This window comes from Poecile atricapillus, chromosome 1 (assembly GCF_030490865.1).
Source record: "Poecile atricapillus isolate bPoeAtr1 chromosome 1, bPoeAtr1.hap1, whole genome shotgun sequence".
Lineage (NCBI taxonomy): Eukaryota > Metazoa > Chordata > Aves > Passeriformes > Paridae > Poecile > Poecile atricapillus.
This window is the reverse complement of record NC_081249.1, coordinates 387,505-404,292: the sequence shown is the minus strand read 5'-3', so window position 1 is coordinate 404,292 and position 16,788 is coordinate 387,505. Positions and strand designations below refer to the sequence as shown.

The window sequence follows — 16,788 nt, the reverse complement described above, 5'->3', positions numbered from 1 at the left end:
CTGTTTTTTCCACTGGTTCCACTTTGCTTTTCCACAAAGAAAAGGCATGCAGAAGGCAGCACCATCACCCCAGCCCTGTAGTCGGGAGTCCATCAGCTTTCCCCACAGTGAAAGTGGTTAAGGTCTCCTTAACCAAAGGAAAACTCAGCACCACTACAGATGTACAGAACAGCAATTTATCCACAGGGGCTTTGCCCATTATGTGTCCAGAGGACTCCAAGTACTTACTTTACATGTCCACAAGTGTGGCCAAAGCCACACATACAAAGCAACAGCAAGTTCTCACGGTGTACCAAGAGAAACAAAGGTTTATTAACATTATTTCTTAAACAACTGTTGGGGATGAAGTCAAATGTAAAGAAAAAATGTAAATGTAAAAAATGATGGACGTTAGTGCACACGGATACAGAGTTTCTGCTTTTGAGCTCCGCAGATGTTTTTTTTCTTTCCTCTTTCCCTTCTCCTGTGAGCTTCCTTTGATTCAGTTCTGCTATGCTGAGCTCTGCGGCAGTGCTGCCGCCTTGTGGGCACAGAGCGGTACTGCCGCTGTGCCCCGACCGGGGCCCTGCCCCGCTCCGCTGGGTGACGGGGGGGAGGCGGCAGTGGGAGCTGCGGGAGTTCCGCGTGGGGAGGGAGTGAGCGGGGCGGTGTCTGTAAATAGCAGGGAGGGGGGAAAGAGAGTTAAGGGTGTAAAGTGACACGGCCGGGCTCGAGCGGGGACACGGCACTAAAAGGAGCGGCTGCCGTGCAGTGCCGCAGTGCCGTGCAATGACAGCAGTGGACCCTGCAAGCGCCCCTGGCTCCGCCCACCTGAGCGCCTCGCGCTCCCATGGGCCGCAGCCTCAAAGCTTCCGCCAATCCCGGCCCGCCTTGCTCCGCTCTGGCCAATCACAGCAGCCCTTTGAATCCAGGCACGGTCCCGCCAAGCTCAGCTCGCTCAGTCGCGGCCCGGCCCCTCAGCCAGGCCGGCCCCGCTCCCCCGTTCTGCTGAGGCGCCGCTCCGGCCGCTGTTGCTTTGGGATCCGGCGGAGCCGTGCTGCCGCAGCCCCGGCAGGTGCTGTTGGATCCCGGGAAGGGTGGGCGGGGGCTCCCCGTTCAGGTCCCGGCCATTGGTTCTCCCAGGGGAGAAGGCGGGGAGCGGGCAGGATCGCGGGAGCGGGGCCTGAGGGGACAGCGGGGGGTCGCGGAGTCCTGCGCGGCGGGAACAGGGGGGCTGGGATCGGCGGGCCCGGCGCTGCCTCGGGCTGTGATCGGCTGTGCCGGTCAGCCCTGGGGCACAAACAGCGTGTGCTGGAGGGGTGCGGGCGTTAGTTCGGCGGTGAGGTGCGAGCGGCGGCGGGAGCTGCGGCTGCCGATCCGGGGAGCGCCAGGACGGGACCCCCGCGGCTGCCGATCCGGGGATCGCCGGTGAGCTCGGGCGCGACGCCCGCGTCTGCCGGGGCCAGCATCTGGGGGCCGGCGGTGTCCTGGGGCGGCGGGGCCGGTCGTGGCCAGTTCTTTCCGCCACGCCCTGGGCTGTTCGGGCGGTCGGAGGCGGGTGCAGGGTCTGGAGTGGCACAGGGGCTGCTGCTACTGCGACACAGAGAGGAGCTGTTCGTAGTTTCTGGATTGAACATAATGTTTAAAATATCAGGAGCAAAGCTGGGTTTTTTGTGATTTAATTATTGTATTTTGCTTTTATTTAAAATAATAATGATTTTCTTTATTACATTATTTTGTTTTGCCCGTTTTATTAAAATAATAAAATTATTATTAATAATGATCATTAGTTTTAATAAGATATATTTTTATGTTTAGCTTTATTAATCTATTAATTAAAATTATTAAATAATTATTAAATATTACTTATTAATTACTTTAGGGGCTTTTTTGCTGGTTAGCTGATGTTAATTCAGTAAAGATTGTGGGGCTGGGGCTGAAACACCACTTGTGGGGCCAGTGGAGACATAAAGCCCCAGGGTGTGGAATAAAGACCTTGGCACTGGAGTCAGGCCTAAAGCAATGTGGGGCAATGGAAATACTGAGGCTGGAGCTGGATAAATGCCTGGGGGAAGGGGATGGAGCTGCAGCTCAGGGCCTGCAGGAGGTGCCTGGGGGCTTAGCAGCCCCTGCCCGCTGGTACCAAGCAGAGGCTGAGGGTCTGGGGGCTGGGAGGGCTCCAGGGCCCGAGAACCAGCCCAAGGGCACCTTTTGGGATGGGGGAGCAGGGGCCCAATGGCTATTCCCAGCCCCTGGTGCTGCCTGGGGGAGGTGAGGGGGCCTTTGGGCAAGTGCTGGGCTGAGACCCAGGGGGAGGGGGAAGGTACCTGTTGGGCTTGAGGCCTCAAGTGGCCCCAGAGTTTGGCTCCCATTGGGGTGGGTAGGACAACTCCTAGAGACATTGATGTGATGGTGATAACTGATTTGTGGCCTTATCAACAGCCCCGGGCTGCAGTGAGAAGCAGGAGCAGCTTTCAGCCACCGGTAGTGGGAAGCTCAGGAGCTGGAACTGAGGAAGCAGAGCTGGAGCACACAAATATGGTAGGGTTTAGGGTGAAACTGTTGTGGGGCTGGGATAAGGAATATGGAGCTGGGATGTGAACTGCGTGGCTGGAGCTGAAATCACCGTGAGGGCTGGGATAGGGCCTTGCAGAGCTGTTCCTGCAGTAAGGATGGTCAGGTTGGGCTGGAATGTGGGTTCAAGAGCTAAGCTCACACCCCAGAGAGCTAGAGCTAAAACAGAGATCCTGCCTGGAGAGCCAGAAAGCAGCATGATGTGGCACTGCTGGGAAGATGTGGAGCCAGAAGCGCAGCACAAGAGCCGGCAGTCAAATAAAGCTTGTGGGACTGAAGCTGAAATCACTGGGGCCGGGGTGGGGACTGCAGTGCTGCAGCTGCAAACGCTGTTCTGAGGGGACAGTGACTGTAGATGTGGGAAGCAACCATAGAATGGTACACAATGGGATGGGCTGCAAATACAGTAAAGATTGCTTTGGGGTTGGGATGGGGTTAGAGTGGCATTTCTTGGCCTGGAGGTGAAACCTCAGAGCTGGAACCAAAACAAAGACCCTTTTGTCTCAACCTGGAGCAGCTTCACCTAGCGGAGCAGGGGAAAAGGAAGCGGGTGTGGAGCTGGAAGAAGAGAGCTGGCCGTGAAATAAAGCTTGTGGGTCAAGAGCTGAAATCACTGGGGCAGGGAAGGGGTCACTAGGACTGGAGCTATAATCACTGTGGGGCTGGGATAGAGACTGATAGTGGGATTGACACTGCTGGGTGAGATATCTGTGGTAGCATTCATATGCTGAAATCACTGTAGGTCAGTGATATTGATGTTGGGGCAGGGTCAAAGGGCTGAGGTCAAGGACAAAAGCTCAGGAGTCAATGGTTAAAGTGAAAAGTCAGGGATTCAAAATGCAAGGGTCACATGTGAATGGTCAGGGTTCAAAGATCAAGAGTAAAGGGTCCAAGGTCTGATGTTATGGGTTCATTTTCCAAGGTTGTGTGGTTCAAGGTCAATTATCAGGGAATCAGACTTCAGAGAGCAGAAGTCAAGAGTCAAAGGTCAAAATTCAGAGGTTAAGAGTAAACGGTCAATGGGAGGTTGCCAGGGAGTTGCAGGGAAGAGGAGTATTTCTAAACTTTATCCATATTTCCCTGTAATTCTGGGTGTTTGGATTTCCTTTGTGCTCGTCAGGATAAGCCATAAACGAGCCCCTGAACTCTGCATCGATGTGTTAAACACTTCCACAGAAAGGCAAGTCAGCAGTGATTCTAGAGGGAAAATTAGAGGTGATGGCTTATGATCCATGGGGAATTACATTGGGAATCATGAAACTCAAACACATGGAATTGTGGAGGTGGAATTCCATTTTCAGCCTTGGGCACCTGGAGGAGGAGAGGTGTCCTCATCCATAGCAAGGAAAGCCTGGTGCCCCCGTGTGTCAGGTGCAGACAATGAGCTATCCAGGGAATGAGCAACGAGTTCCTTCTGCCACTGCCCTCACCCGTAGGATGGCAACAGCACAAACTGAACTGAGGATGATGAGGGCTCAGAGCAGCCCCAGGTGTGAGGTTGATGAGGAGCGGGTGGGTCCTGCCCGGGGCTGTTTTAGGGGGAGGGTTTCCCTCAGTTCGCTTGGGCACGGAGCAGCTGGAGAAGAGGGGTTTATGGTGGGCTCCCCGGGGGTGTCTCATGGAACGATACCGGGAGCATCTTGTAGGGTCTGGGAGAGCAGCTGGATGCACTTGGCTGTGGGTGCGGAGGAGCCTGGCGAGCCCGAGATCCCGGCTCTCCCCTAGAGACAAGATACTTCTCTGTAAGAGAGACACAATGTATCGCTGCCAGGGATCTTTGCGTTAGATATGTTAAACTGCAGTGCCCCATTGGTGTTCCCCCCTGCTGTCCCACCCCGATACAGGTATCTCGGGCTTCCCCCCGCCCCTCTCCTCTCCTGTAAATATCCCGGGTTTACCCCTTTTCGGTAGTTTAGCTGTTGCTGGCACCCTTCACCAAAGCTCTGCCTGAATAAAGGTTTGTACTTAGCGAAACGCTGGACCAGCTTTCTCGTCCGTGCTTCCCGTGTCGCCTGCCCGCCACCGCTGAGCTGAAATCACTCGAGACCGTCTGAAGCTGCTCACACGCGCTTCGGCCCAGTCCTTTTCAGGGCTGCCTCTAGAGAAGTCGCGGTGCTCCGGGCTTTCCGTCGCTGCGGCAACTGGACACGGAGCATTGCTTCAAGGAGGTGCCGAGGGACAAACCTTTGTGTCTGGAAGCAGCATCTGAGCAGGTGAGCCAGCGTGGGTTCGCAGGGGGGACTTTTCTCCTTTTCCTTTTTGATTTCCTCTTGCCAGGGAGCGACAGAGCCGTGCGGAGGCGAGGCGAGCTCTGCCGGGCCGGCAGGCGGGAGCCGCGGCGCGGAGCTGTGTCCATCCCGCCCGCTCCGGGCGCGGGGCTTGGGCACCGCGGGGGTCCCTTCGGGCCGGGCTCTCCCGGGGCCGGGGCCGCCCCCGCCCGCCGGAGGAGCCGCTTTCCTGCCGGGAGCCGCGCTCCGTCCGGGGGCCGGGAGCGCGGGGCCGCCCCCGGGTGCCGAGTGCCGCCGCTGCCGGGGCTCGCGTGGCTCCCCCGGTCCCCCCGCACCTGGAGCGGCGCCAGCCCGGGAGCGAGTCCCGGCGAGGGCCACTGGGGGACACCTGTGGCTCGTCAGCTGCAGAGTGCCCTGGCCAAAGCCGCTGGGAGGCGGGGAGGGGGAAAAGCCCGACCTTCCGGCCTTTTTGTCTCGGGGCTTCGTCGGTATTGCTCTTTAGCCGAGCCGCGCCTTTAAATAACGATGTGGCGCCTTCTAGAAACTGCGTCCAATACCTTTTGCACCCTCACGTGAGGGCTTCGAGCTCAGGTTTTTCTATTGCCGAGTTAACTGCAAGTTCAAGCTGGCAGCGTCCCGTGCATCTGGTGTGCGTGAATCTGTTTGTGATGTTCATTTCCTCTGGATGCAGAGTTGGGCTTGTTGGGCAGACCGTATTTCTCAAACCTCGGAGCTTGTTTAAGGCTTGTACACGATTTTCTGGAGACGCGGGCTGGGGGAGAACTTTGTCTTGCGGCTGTACTAGGGAATGGAATGCAGGGGGTCCCCGCAATATCCCCGTGGAAGCTGGAATGTCCGAGGAAATGGATGTGACAATTCTCGGGGCTGAACCTGGCTCCCAGCGCTCTGCAGCGTAGGACGCGAGAGAGCAGGGCCGAGGGACAGCGGGGTAGGAGCGGCGAGGTGCTTCGTGCTCTGGGTTTGGTGTCGCTGATGTTTCCAGAGCCAGAGCAGGTTGATTTGGTTCTGGTGCACTGGAACGGGATCCAAACCTTGGAAAGGTTTGAGACCAATTGGGAGGAAATGTTTTAAAATGAATGTGTTTCTTAATAGAGGGGAGGTTTCACTCAGTTTTTTAATTGATTTTAAAGGAAATTTTTTTTGAGGAAAAGTGAAAAAAAATGTTTATTTTAATAAGTAGGGCATAGGTAAGAGGAAAAAAACGGATGAATAACGTTAGATATTTTTTTCTTTTGTTGTGGAGAAAAGAGCAGGAGATTTAGAAGGGTTTTTCTGCACGTGTGGTTTGGATGTTTTTGGAGTTGGGCTGTGGCGTGGATCTTTTTGAGCCGTGCGGTGTTTTGGTGGTAGCCTGGGTTTTTGGATCAGAGTAAAGTTGAATAGTTTTAGAGGAACTTGTTACGGTTTTGGCAATCATTTTGTATTCACTAATCAATGCGAAGTTACTTTAACAAAGTAAAAAATGGATTTTTTGTTGTGTTAAACAATAGAGTTGAGAGAGAATTTGGGTGAGGCTGTATTAGTACTGTATACAGATTGTATGTTCAAAGAATTTTTTTTCTTTTTTAGTTTTGAAATTATAGAATTTGTTTGGGCATAAAACAGATGATGGGGATATAATTAATTTTAGAACATTTTATTTTTTAGTGTATATCTTTGGCTTAATGGTCAAATTAATGTTTTTTAATTTTAGAGATGCTTTTATACAGATACAGGTAAATATAAATAGTGGTAGTAATGTTTAGTAAGTAGAGGCATTTATATGTGGTTTTTATTCAATATTAGACTTTTTTGGTGGTACACAGTGTGTTGTTTGATTTTTTTGTGTTGTATACTAAGTGAAATTTGGTTTTTGAATAAAGATGATTTTTATGAATGGGTTTGTTTATATTTTAGATAGAATCAATTAAAATAGATTTTGATATCGATTAGTGGGTTTTGTTTATTGTATGTAGGGGTTCAGATTGGGTAGGGTTTGTTTGGTTAGCTGAGTTTTGGGTGTTAATTAGGTGGCTTTTGTTAGATGCAGTTTTCAATTTTTGAAAGTTTTTTATTGAGTGGTTTTAAGGTGATTTTTAGTAGTTGATGGTAGAATTTTATTTTGTTTGTAGTTGTTGTGTAATAATGTATATGTTCTATTTATTTAACGTTGTGCTTTTTAGTTTAGGTGTTGATGAGAAGTTTGGATTTCTTTCAGTTGTGTTTCTTAGTTTCATTTCTGGGGACACAGGCATTTATATGGTGGATATTTATAGGTGTATTTTTGGGGGTGATGCTTTTTAATTTTTTAGTAGTTTGGTTTTTTATGTTTTCAATTAGCTATTAAAATTTTTTATAGAGTGTTGGTGAGTATTTATGTATTACTATAAATGTAGAGCTTTGGGGTTTTTTTTACTAATGTTTAGGGTTAATTGAATGGTTTTGAGTTCAGTGCATTGGTTTAATTTTTTTTTTAATAGTTGATGTGATTTGTTGTGTGGAGTTCAATAGGGTTGTTTTTTATTTACGTTTAACTTTGCTGATGTGATAAGAACTGTTAGTGAAAGAGCATAGCATCTGTTTTTGCTGGTAGTTGGTTGTATGGTGTTTGTTTTGTTGGTGTTACCTGTTTTGGGTTGTTTTCTTTTTTTTGTTAGATTAAAGTTTTTATTTTGGGGTTAATTTGTGATTGTTTTAAAGATTTTAGGGCAATTTAGGTTTTTGATTCGGGGGTGCTGTGATGAGAGTACTTTATTTGTTTTATGTGGTATTGGTGGTGTGCATAGAGGGAATATTTGTTTTGAAAATTTATTTTAGTATTGTTAGTTGAAGTGTTAGGATGAGTTCTGTTTCAGTGTTGAAACTTTTTGAGGCGGTTTGGATTTTTTTCTAGGTTAAGATTTTTTTCCCTTGGCTGGTGGAGGTATTGTGATTTTATTGATGATATTGGTGGGAATTTGATGCTGTTTGTTTTTTGGTTATTTTATTTTTAGGAATTGGATTTTTGTAGTTGGACTGAAAGAATTCACTTTATTTCAAAACATACTACTTTAATGATGTAAAGGTTCCCATATTAACTCCTCAGTCTTTTAGATTCTTTTTCTCATTTAGGTTTTCCAGAATTTATGGATAATTTAGCAATCAAGCAGGGAGGGAACCCCATTCTTGAAAACATGGCTATGGAAAAACCTGTGTCTAACAACACGTACCTGACGGAGGGCAACAATTTTGCTGTTATTACAGGGTCAAATACGAGTGGCAAATCAACGTTGGCAGGGATCTGCCGGAGGAGAGGAGTTTCTGGTGGGCTCCCAGTGGCATCTGATGGAGTGATGGTGAGAGCATCTCATAGGGTCTGGGGGAGCACCTGGATGCACTTGGACCCGGAGCACCGCTTAAAGGAGGTGGTGAGGGACAAAGCTTTTTGCCAGGAAGCAGCACCTGAACAGCTGAGCCACTGTGGATTTGCAGGGGTGATCTTTCTCCTTTTCCTTTTTGATTTCATCTTGGCAGTCCCTCCCCGGTGCCCTCAATCTGTCACAAGAATTCCAAGAAAAAAAAAGGCTGAGCAAACAGTGAAAAGAAGGGGTATAGGTAAGGTGGAGTTCAGGTGTACCCCACCCCAAACCCTAAACAGCAGCCCTAACAGTGCCACCATTTCCCTGAGGCAGCTGCAGGCAGGAACCCTAAAGCAGGAGAGTTCCAGAACCCTCGAGAGCTGCAGGCAGTTCCCTGGTGCTAGGGCCAGCCAGGAGATAGTGGGGGGACGATCCGTAGGGTTGGGGAAACAGGGGGTTTCCCGCCCCGCCCCACCCTGGGCTCTCGGTCCCTCCGCAGCCGGGGATTGCTCCCACCCCTCCTCGAGGCGGCGGTTGGCAGGGCTTCGTGCCTGGCCTCCGCAAAGAGTTCGGCTCTGTCAGCCTCTGCCCTGTCTCAGGGCCAAACTTAGGTAGGGTAGGGAGCAACTGTGGATTGCCTGGTCCGGGCTAATGGACATCTCTTGGGGCCTATGGATAAGGAGCATCCCCGGTTGCAAGTGTAGGGTTCTAACTAAGTTTGTAGGGTTCAGCGGGGGAGCTTGGCAGTGACACAGAGAGGTTGAGGGAGGGCTTCAGAGGTCGAGGGCTGGAGACAAACAGTGAAAATAAAAGGGGTACAGGTTGGGATATAAGGTAGAGTACAGGACTATTCAAACCCTAAACAGCAGCCCTAACAGCGCTCCCGTTTCCCTGAGACAGCTGCAGGCAGGAACCCTAAAGCAGCAGAGTGCCAGAACCCCCGAGAGCTGCAGGCAGTACCCCTGGTGCTAGGGCCAGCCAGGAAGAGATAGTGGGTGCTAGGGCCTACTGCTGTCATATAAGCTGGGGTTTCCATCCTTGGGGTACCCTGGGCTCCCTGTCCCTCACTGACTGGAGAGTCTTCCTCCCCTCCTTGAGGTGGTGGTAATTTGGCTGTGTCAGCCAATAGTGCTGTGAAGCAAGCCTCTGCCTCCCTGTGGGGTGAAGTCTGCAGCCCATGAACCTGGGCATTCTCTAGAGAAGGTAAGTGCTGGGTTTTCACAGATGTGCCGCTAAGATCCTGCATTGATATTTGGTCTTCTAGATTGTAGCTGACCAGGAGCCGACATCCTGGCGATGGCAGGAACTTCCCGGATAGCGCAACGGCCTTCCAGGGCGTCCTCGTGTGGATCCTCCCCACCGGGCATCCGAGAGCTGAGTCGAAGGCTACAAATTGCAGAGGGGCTGAAATCGGGGTGCCGGGTCGGGACTCGTGACCTGGGATTTTTGAGTCAGCTTTGGGGACGGGGAGGTCCAGACTGTGGCCCCTTAGGCCACGTGAAGGGAGAGCCTCACTTTTGTTCACAGTGCTGAGGTGCGCAGGACAGAGCAGTCCCAGGGCGTGTTGTATCACTTATCCATTGTGCCTTGTGTGTCTTTTGTGCCTCTCGTGTTGTACGTGCCTCGCCTTATCTCTTCTGGGGGCTTACCAGAAACCCCGGCGTCGCTCCTCGCATCTCTGATCTCTGGGCTCCTCAGCCCAACACCATCGAAGCTTTGCCTCTGGAGCTCTCAGAGGCCTTGGAATCGCGTCTCTCTTTTAAAAGCATCCGATCGGATGTCTTTTAGAGGTCTTGTTCCGTGCTGTGTCAACAGCCGTGCGCCGCGAGGATCCATTGCTGCGGCTTAGGTCTTGAAGAAACACAAAGATAGGTAGAGGACTGTGGCCCTAAAATTCTCGGGCATCCGTCTTGGCAGTTCCTGGAGTTCGTCATTCCGTCAGCATCTTCTTCCTCCCGGGTTCTGCGAGCTTCATCAGCTCGCCTTCATTCTCACCCGGCTCATCTCGTTCCGCGTTCTCTCGGTCCTTGCAGCCGTTCTTGTGGCCCAGAGTTTTGTCTCCCCGTTGTGTCCCCTCGTCTGTTGTCTTGTGTGTCACGGGTGTCTGGGTGTAGTTGTCCCGGAGCTGCTCTGTCCTGCTGCCCAGCCTGGGTGTAGGTGTAAAAGGCCAAGTCTCAGGCCCCTGTAATTTGAATTTTGTGATGTAGGGTGTAGTTGGAGTCTAGCAGGTGTTCCTAGATCGACACAAGATATCTGGAGCTGTGAAGTTACCCTGGAGCACTTTGACTTTTGTCTTTAGCTTTCTTTCAGATACGGATGGATGAAATCAGTGGCAGAGCGCCCCATCCAGGGTAAGGGGGTTTCCTCGAGAAGGTAAGTCAATGTTTGTCTTTGCAGGGCAACTGGAACCGGTCACTGTGTGACAGGTCTCCTCTTTGTCTTTATTTTTAGGAAGTGAAGCCGGCTAGCAGCAGTCAAGGCGAAGCAGGCAAGGTGAGCATTGACCGGTGGAGGGAAACTGTTGTTATTGCTGGGCTCTCAGTTTCTGGTGCAAATGCCAAGCGTCCCTTCTTGTTTGCGTGCTTTAGGTGGTCCAGTCGCATTTCGCCGAGATCCCCTCCCCAACCAACCAGCCGGCACTGCTGCTTCACCGCTCCCGTGAGCCCTGCGGAAGCGTTATGGAACCGTGTGACGGAGCCTTTTCCACGTAGAGGGGCCGTGTGGGTGGCCTTCAGGAACGGGCCGAGGGGTTGCCGTGAGTTGGGGATGTCGGGAGGAGGAGCGAGGGTCCCTTTGAGTTTCAGCAATGCCGCATCACTTTGTCCTCTCTTAACTCAGGCGCGCCCTGGGACGACGGCGTCCGGCTCCCGGTGTGGCCGAAGCGCGTGGCCTCAGGACGTGGCCGTTCGCAGGAGACCGTGAGTAGCGGAATTGTCGGGTTTTGGCTGATGCCCTGCAAAGATCAGCCTCTGATTTTGTGTTTTATTTATTGTAGCTGACCGAGAGACGGCAGCCTGGCGATGGCAGGAACTTCCCAGATGGCGAGGCGGCCTTCCTTGGCGCTCCATGTGGATCCACCCTGCCGGGCATCCGAGAGCTGAGTCGGAGGCTGCGAATTGCAGAGGGGCTGAAAGTGGGGTGCCGGGTCGGGACTCGTGACCTGGGATTATGGAGTCAGCTTTGGGGACGGGGAGGTCCAGGCTGTGGCCCCTTAGGCCACGTGAAGGGAGAGCCTCACTTTTGTTCACAGTGCTGAGGTGCGCAGGACAGAGCAGTCCCGGGGCGTGTCCCATCACTTGTCCGTCGTGCCTTCTGTGTCTTTTGTGCCTCTCCTGTTGTACGTGCCTCGCCTTATCTCTTCTGGGGGCTTACCAGAAACCCCGGTGTCACTCCTCGCATCTCCGATCTCTGGGCTCCTCAGCCCGACACCATCGAAGCTTTGCCTCAGGAGCTCTCAGAGGCCTTGGAATCGCGTCTCTCTTTTAAAAGCATCCGATCGGATGTCTTTTAGAGGTCTTGTTCCGTGCTGTGTCAACAGCCGTGCGCCGCGAGGATCCATTGCTGCGGCTTAGGTCTTGAAGAAACGCAAAGTTTGGTAGGGGGCTGTGGCCCTCAGATTCTCGGGCATCCGTCTTGGCAGTTGCTGGAGTTTGTCATTCCATCAGCATCTTCTTCCTCCCGGGTTCTGCGAGCTTCATCAGCTCGCCTTCATTCTCACCCGGCTCATCTCGTTCCGCGTACTCTCGGTCCTTGCGGCCGTTCTTGTGGCCCAGAGTTTTGTCTCCCCGTTGTGTCCCCTCGTCTGTTGTCTTGTGTGTCACGGGTGTCTGGGTGTAGTTGTCCCGGAGCTGCTCTGTCCTGCTGCCCAGCCTGGGTGTAGGTGTAAAAGGCCAAGTCCCAGGCCCCTGTAATTTGAAATTTGTAATGTAGGGTGTAGTTGGAGTCTAGCGGGTCTTCCTAGATGGACACAAGATGTCTGGAGCTGTGAAGTTATCCTGCAGCACTTTGACTTTTGTCTCAGCTTTCTAAGCATTTAATTATTTGCTGCCCAATGTCCGGTTCAAAAGAGTAAGAAAAACCTGTACTGATTACGTTATATTGGCACTTCTGTGTGTTGGGATAAAGGACTTTGTAATGGTGTTCCTTAAGTTCATGTCTCTCAGGGTTGAGCCCATCATGTAGTTCTAGTCTCTGAGCTTTTTTTCAAGTTTTAATGCCTTTCTTGTTCCAAAGTTTATTTTCTTATCCAAAAATAACTCCAATTTTGTCCCTAATACATAACTTTCACAGTAAAAGGGCAAAGATTAAAATAGCTGTTATGCTAAGCTCAGTAATAATGATTGATAAAACCTTTTTGAAAGTACTGACGCTTGTACCAAGTAGCTTTAGTTTTTAGTTTCTTTGTCCTCCCCTACGTCCCAATCCCAGTAACAGGTTTTAAAAGTGTATTAGTAATTATACCTAGTTTATAAGAAGAGCAGCAAAAAAACCCACTACTCTCTTTTTACTAATAATTCATACCACATCTTAAGAGTAAAACAAAACACAAAAAAATATATACAACTTAACACAACCAAATCTACTTAAAAAAACTTAACAACTTACTAAACTCAAAACCATTCAATGAGCCCTAAACATTACTAAAAAAAACCTAACCAAATTGCTACCTTCTAATGCATAAATAATAATCAATGCTCTATAAGAATAATGGAAGACCTCATTAACAATAAAAAAGATTAAACTACTAAAAAATAAGAAATCACTACAAAAACAAACTCCCTGTAAAAATCCATCATATAAATATTCATATCCCCAAAAATACAACTAATAAAAACCGCCAAAGCAATAAACAGGTACATGCAACTACAAAAATAAAAAGATCAAAAGAAACCTGCAATTAACCATACAAAACAAAATTGTTCCTAACTCAATAATCTCATAATACCTCGAATCATCAAAATAAAAATACCACCTCCAAATAAACACAAAACCAAAAAATAAATTTAGCCATAAACAATATTTCTCACATTATCGATAAGTTTAAAACATATACTTCAATCAAACTCCCTATCACAATAATCTAAATAGAAATATAAAAAAACCTAACAAATTAACTACATTACTGTACCCCAAACACACCAAAATAAACACTACATACCCACAATAATAAAAAAAATCACTAAATAAATAAAAACCTACCCTATACCTCACACTGCTACTCAAAACATCATCCTAAACCTTAAAAAACAAGTCCTTTAACAACATAATACCCCTAAAAAATTAAAGCAAACCATAAAACTCATTTCAAAAACAACCTTATCAACACCTAAACTAAAAAACATTATATTCACTAAATATACCGTATCCCCTACCATGTACCAAGTACAAATAAAAAAATACAATAAAATATTAAAAACCATCTTAAAAACATTAAATAAAAAATCTTTCAAATATTAAAAAACATCTAGCAAAAGCCACCTAATTCATTAACACCCCGACCTCCACCAAGCAAACTAACCCTACCCAATCTAAACCCTGACATATCATTAACAAAACCAAAATCCCAGTAACAAATATCAAAATGTATTTGAAAAAGCAATTAAAATCAATTCCACTTTAAATTGAAAAAATTCCATAAAATTGTCTTTACTCAAAAACCAAATGACACATAATAAATAATACAAAAAAATAACACAATATATATCTCAAAAAATATATGCCTCAAAAAAATCTAATCATTAAATAAAAAATACATATAAACATCACTTTTTACTAAATATCACTACTCTTATCTGTGTATATATAACTAATTTCCAGAAGAAACAGAACACCCCACACAAGTTATTTTCAAAAACAACACTCATTCCCCCACATCCTTCTCCAAACGATATTATCTACAACAAAACAAAAGTCTCCCTTATTTTGAATTAAGTTTCAACAAACTAAACCAAAAAAATTCTCCAAACTATATATATTTTTCCTTTCTCTTAAATCTATTCAAATGTACTCTAAACTAAAAACCCGAACACCAAAAACTCACACATCCAGCCCTCGGGGGTCTGGGCCTCAACACTTTCCCACACCAGAAAAACTAATATATAACTAAACAAACAAAACTACACTTCCCAACAAGAACTCTCTAAATTGACCATCTCTTCAAACAACAACAAATTTTATTATTTATTATTATTCATTTGTTTATACTTATAAATACTTTACTCATTAAATAAACATTTTTTTTCAATTTTCCTCCAAAAAAATCTTTTCCCAAACCAATTAAACCAAACAAAAAAACACTTAAATTTACTGTCTTAAAAAACCCCATTCAAAACTTTTCTACCATCCACTAACCAACCCACACAACCATCCGAAAAAGCCACACCACACGTGCCCGCCAAAACGCGCGTGGCGCAGCATCCGAAAACCACACAAATGCACAGCGCCACATTTGACCAGAAATGCATGAGCACAATCATTTTTAACCACAAATAAATGCACATCACCATATTCAACCCAAAATGCGTCTGCAGACCCCCATGTCAAACCAGACGTACACATGCACCACCATAGTTAACTAAAAATGAATTCACACCACCATATCTGAACCAGAAGAACACAACCACCACCATTTCAGGGGTCAGGGTTATGAATAAGGTCAGTGGGTCAAAGGTCAGGGGGGTCATGGATCAAAGGTCAGGGGTCAAAGGTCACAGAGGTCAAAGGCCAAAGGCCATGGGATCAAAGGTCACAGGGTCAAAGGTCAAAGATCACAGGGTCTAAAATCATGGGGTCTAAGGTCACCGGGCCAAAGGTCACAGGGCCAAAGGTCAAAGATCAAAGGTCATGATGTCAAAAGGTTGTGGGGCAAAGGTCACAGGGGCAAAGATTAAAGGTCATGTGTCAAAGGTCAAAGGTCACGGGGTCAAACGTCAAAGGTCATGATTCAAAGGTCACGAGGTCAAATGTCACAGGGTCAAGGATCAAAGGTCACGGGATCAAAGGGCCACCGGTCACGAGGTCAAAGGTCACAAGGTCGAATGTCACAGGTCAAAGGTTGAAGGTCACGGGTCAAAGGTCAAAGCTCTTGGGGCCAAAGCTCACAGAGTCAAAGGTCACAGGGGTTCAAGGTGAAAGGTCAGGGGTCAAATGTAAAAGGTCAGGGTTTCAAAGGTCTAAGGTCAGGGCTCAAAGGTCATGAGGTCACATGTCAAAGGTCAGGGTCAAAGGTCGGGGTCAGGGGGTAAGGAGGTCATGGGTCTGGGGTCAAAAGGTCAGGGGTCAAAATTCCAGGAAGGTATTTCTGGCACCTGCCCCCCTTTTCTTGTTGCAGCAGAGCTCCTTTTTGGGAGGGGGTCTAGTCCTAGAAGGGCTTCCAATAAAGCAGGGTGCTGCTGTCCAGGGCAGTTGGAGTTGTTCTGTGCCTTCTTTGGGGGTGAGGAGCAAAGGCTGAGGGGGACGGGGTGGGCACTGGGGGGCTCCCGTGTCCCTTGGGGCACGCCGAGGTCCCCGGCAGAGGGAGGCAGGCGCTGCGCTGGAGGAGCAAGGTGAGCGGGGAATGGGGAGGGCTCGTGCCGGGTACCCTTGCCCAGAGGGGACCCCGAGCTGCCAGGAAATTCCCTGCGAGGGCTGGATGCAGAATCCAAAAACCTGTGGAGCTGTTCTGCTTTTTACGGTAGGCATTGGCAAGGAACAGGAATGGATCTCTCTAAATTCCCTTGGAAAGAAACCCCCTCTCTGTGCACGCCGTCTTTAGGGTTTTGTTATGTCAGGAACGGCTTAGGGTTAAGAAAGTGGCTTTTGTTTTTCCACCTCTTACTTCCCTGTAAAAAGTGAGTGTATAAAACACATCTGTGCATCCATGAGGTACTAAAATGCACCGAGACAAATTTCTGTGCCTAAGTTCCATAGTGACGAGCGCGTTCTGCACTCGGGGTTCACCAGGGCTTTATATTTTTGTCATTCTGACCTCTCAGCTGAATGAATGGGTAGAGTTTCAAAGAGAAAGAAATGCAAATTTCAAAAAGCAGAACATTAGAAAGAGAAATACATACCTGAAAAATAAATATAGGGGAGCTAGGTAGATATATATAGAGAGAAAGAGAGAGATAAAAAAGAAATAAATACAAGTAATACATATCAAGACAAGTAGATTAATATTCAGTATCAAAACTATATGAATAGATGCTAATATAATAAATTTTAATATCTGTTATGCAACATATCTATGTCTATAAATATAGAAGATCAGTAAGATAGAAGTAAATATTAAAAATATTTTAAGGAAGGGACCTTTTGTTTATTATTTGGTTAGAGGCATGGCATTTAAATGAATAATATAGAAATGAAAATATACACATCTATAATAAAGAAATGTATATAGGGAGACAGATAGATAGATAGATAGATAGATAGATAGATAGATAGATAGATAGATAGATAGATATAGATATATACATAGCCATAAGAAAGAAATAAATACAAGTTATCTAAATCTAGAAAAGCAGTTTAATATTCAATATGAAAAATATACGGATAGATGGTAATGTATTTTAATACATGTTATGCATTGTATCTATATGTATAAATAAAGAAATCAGTATGATAGAAATGGATATTAAAAATATTTAAATCAAGGGACTTTTTGTTTATTATTTGGCTAGAGGCATGGC

General features: G+C 47.6%; 2 long non-coding RNA genes across 2 annotated transcripts; both read left to right on the top strand.

Annotated features, from left to right (window-relative positions):
• The first annotated feature begins 4,496 nt into the window (after positions 1 to 4,496).
• Positions 4,497 to 9,394, top strand: LOC131573229 (uncharacterized). The gene is made up of 3 exons (XR_009276151.1): positions 4,497 to 4,766; positions 8,025 to 8,188; positions 8,295 to 9,394. It is a non-coding gene; the product is annotated as an uncharacterized LOC131573229 (long non-coding RNA).
• A 1,393-nt stretch (positions 9,395 to 10,787) lies between these two features.
• Positions 10,788 to 11,855, top strand: LOC131573222 (uncharacterized). Its single transcript, XR_009276148.1, has 3 exons — positions 10,788 to 10,874; positions 10,958 to 11,037; positions 11,115 to 11,855. It is a non-coding gene; the product is annotated as an uncharacterized LOC131573222 (long non-coding RNA).
• The last annotated feature ends 4,933 nt before the right edge of the window (positions 11,856 to 16,788 follow it).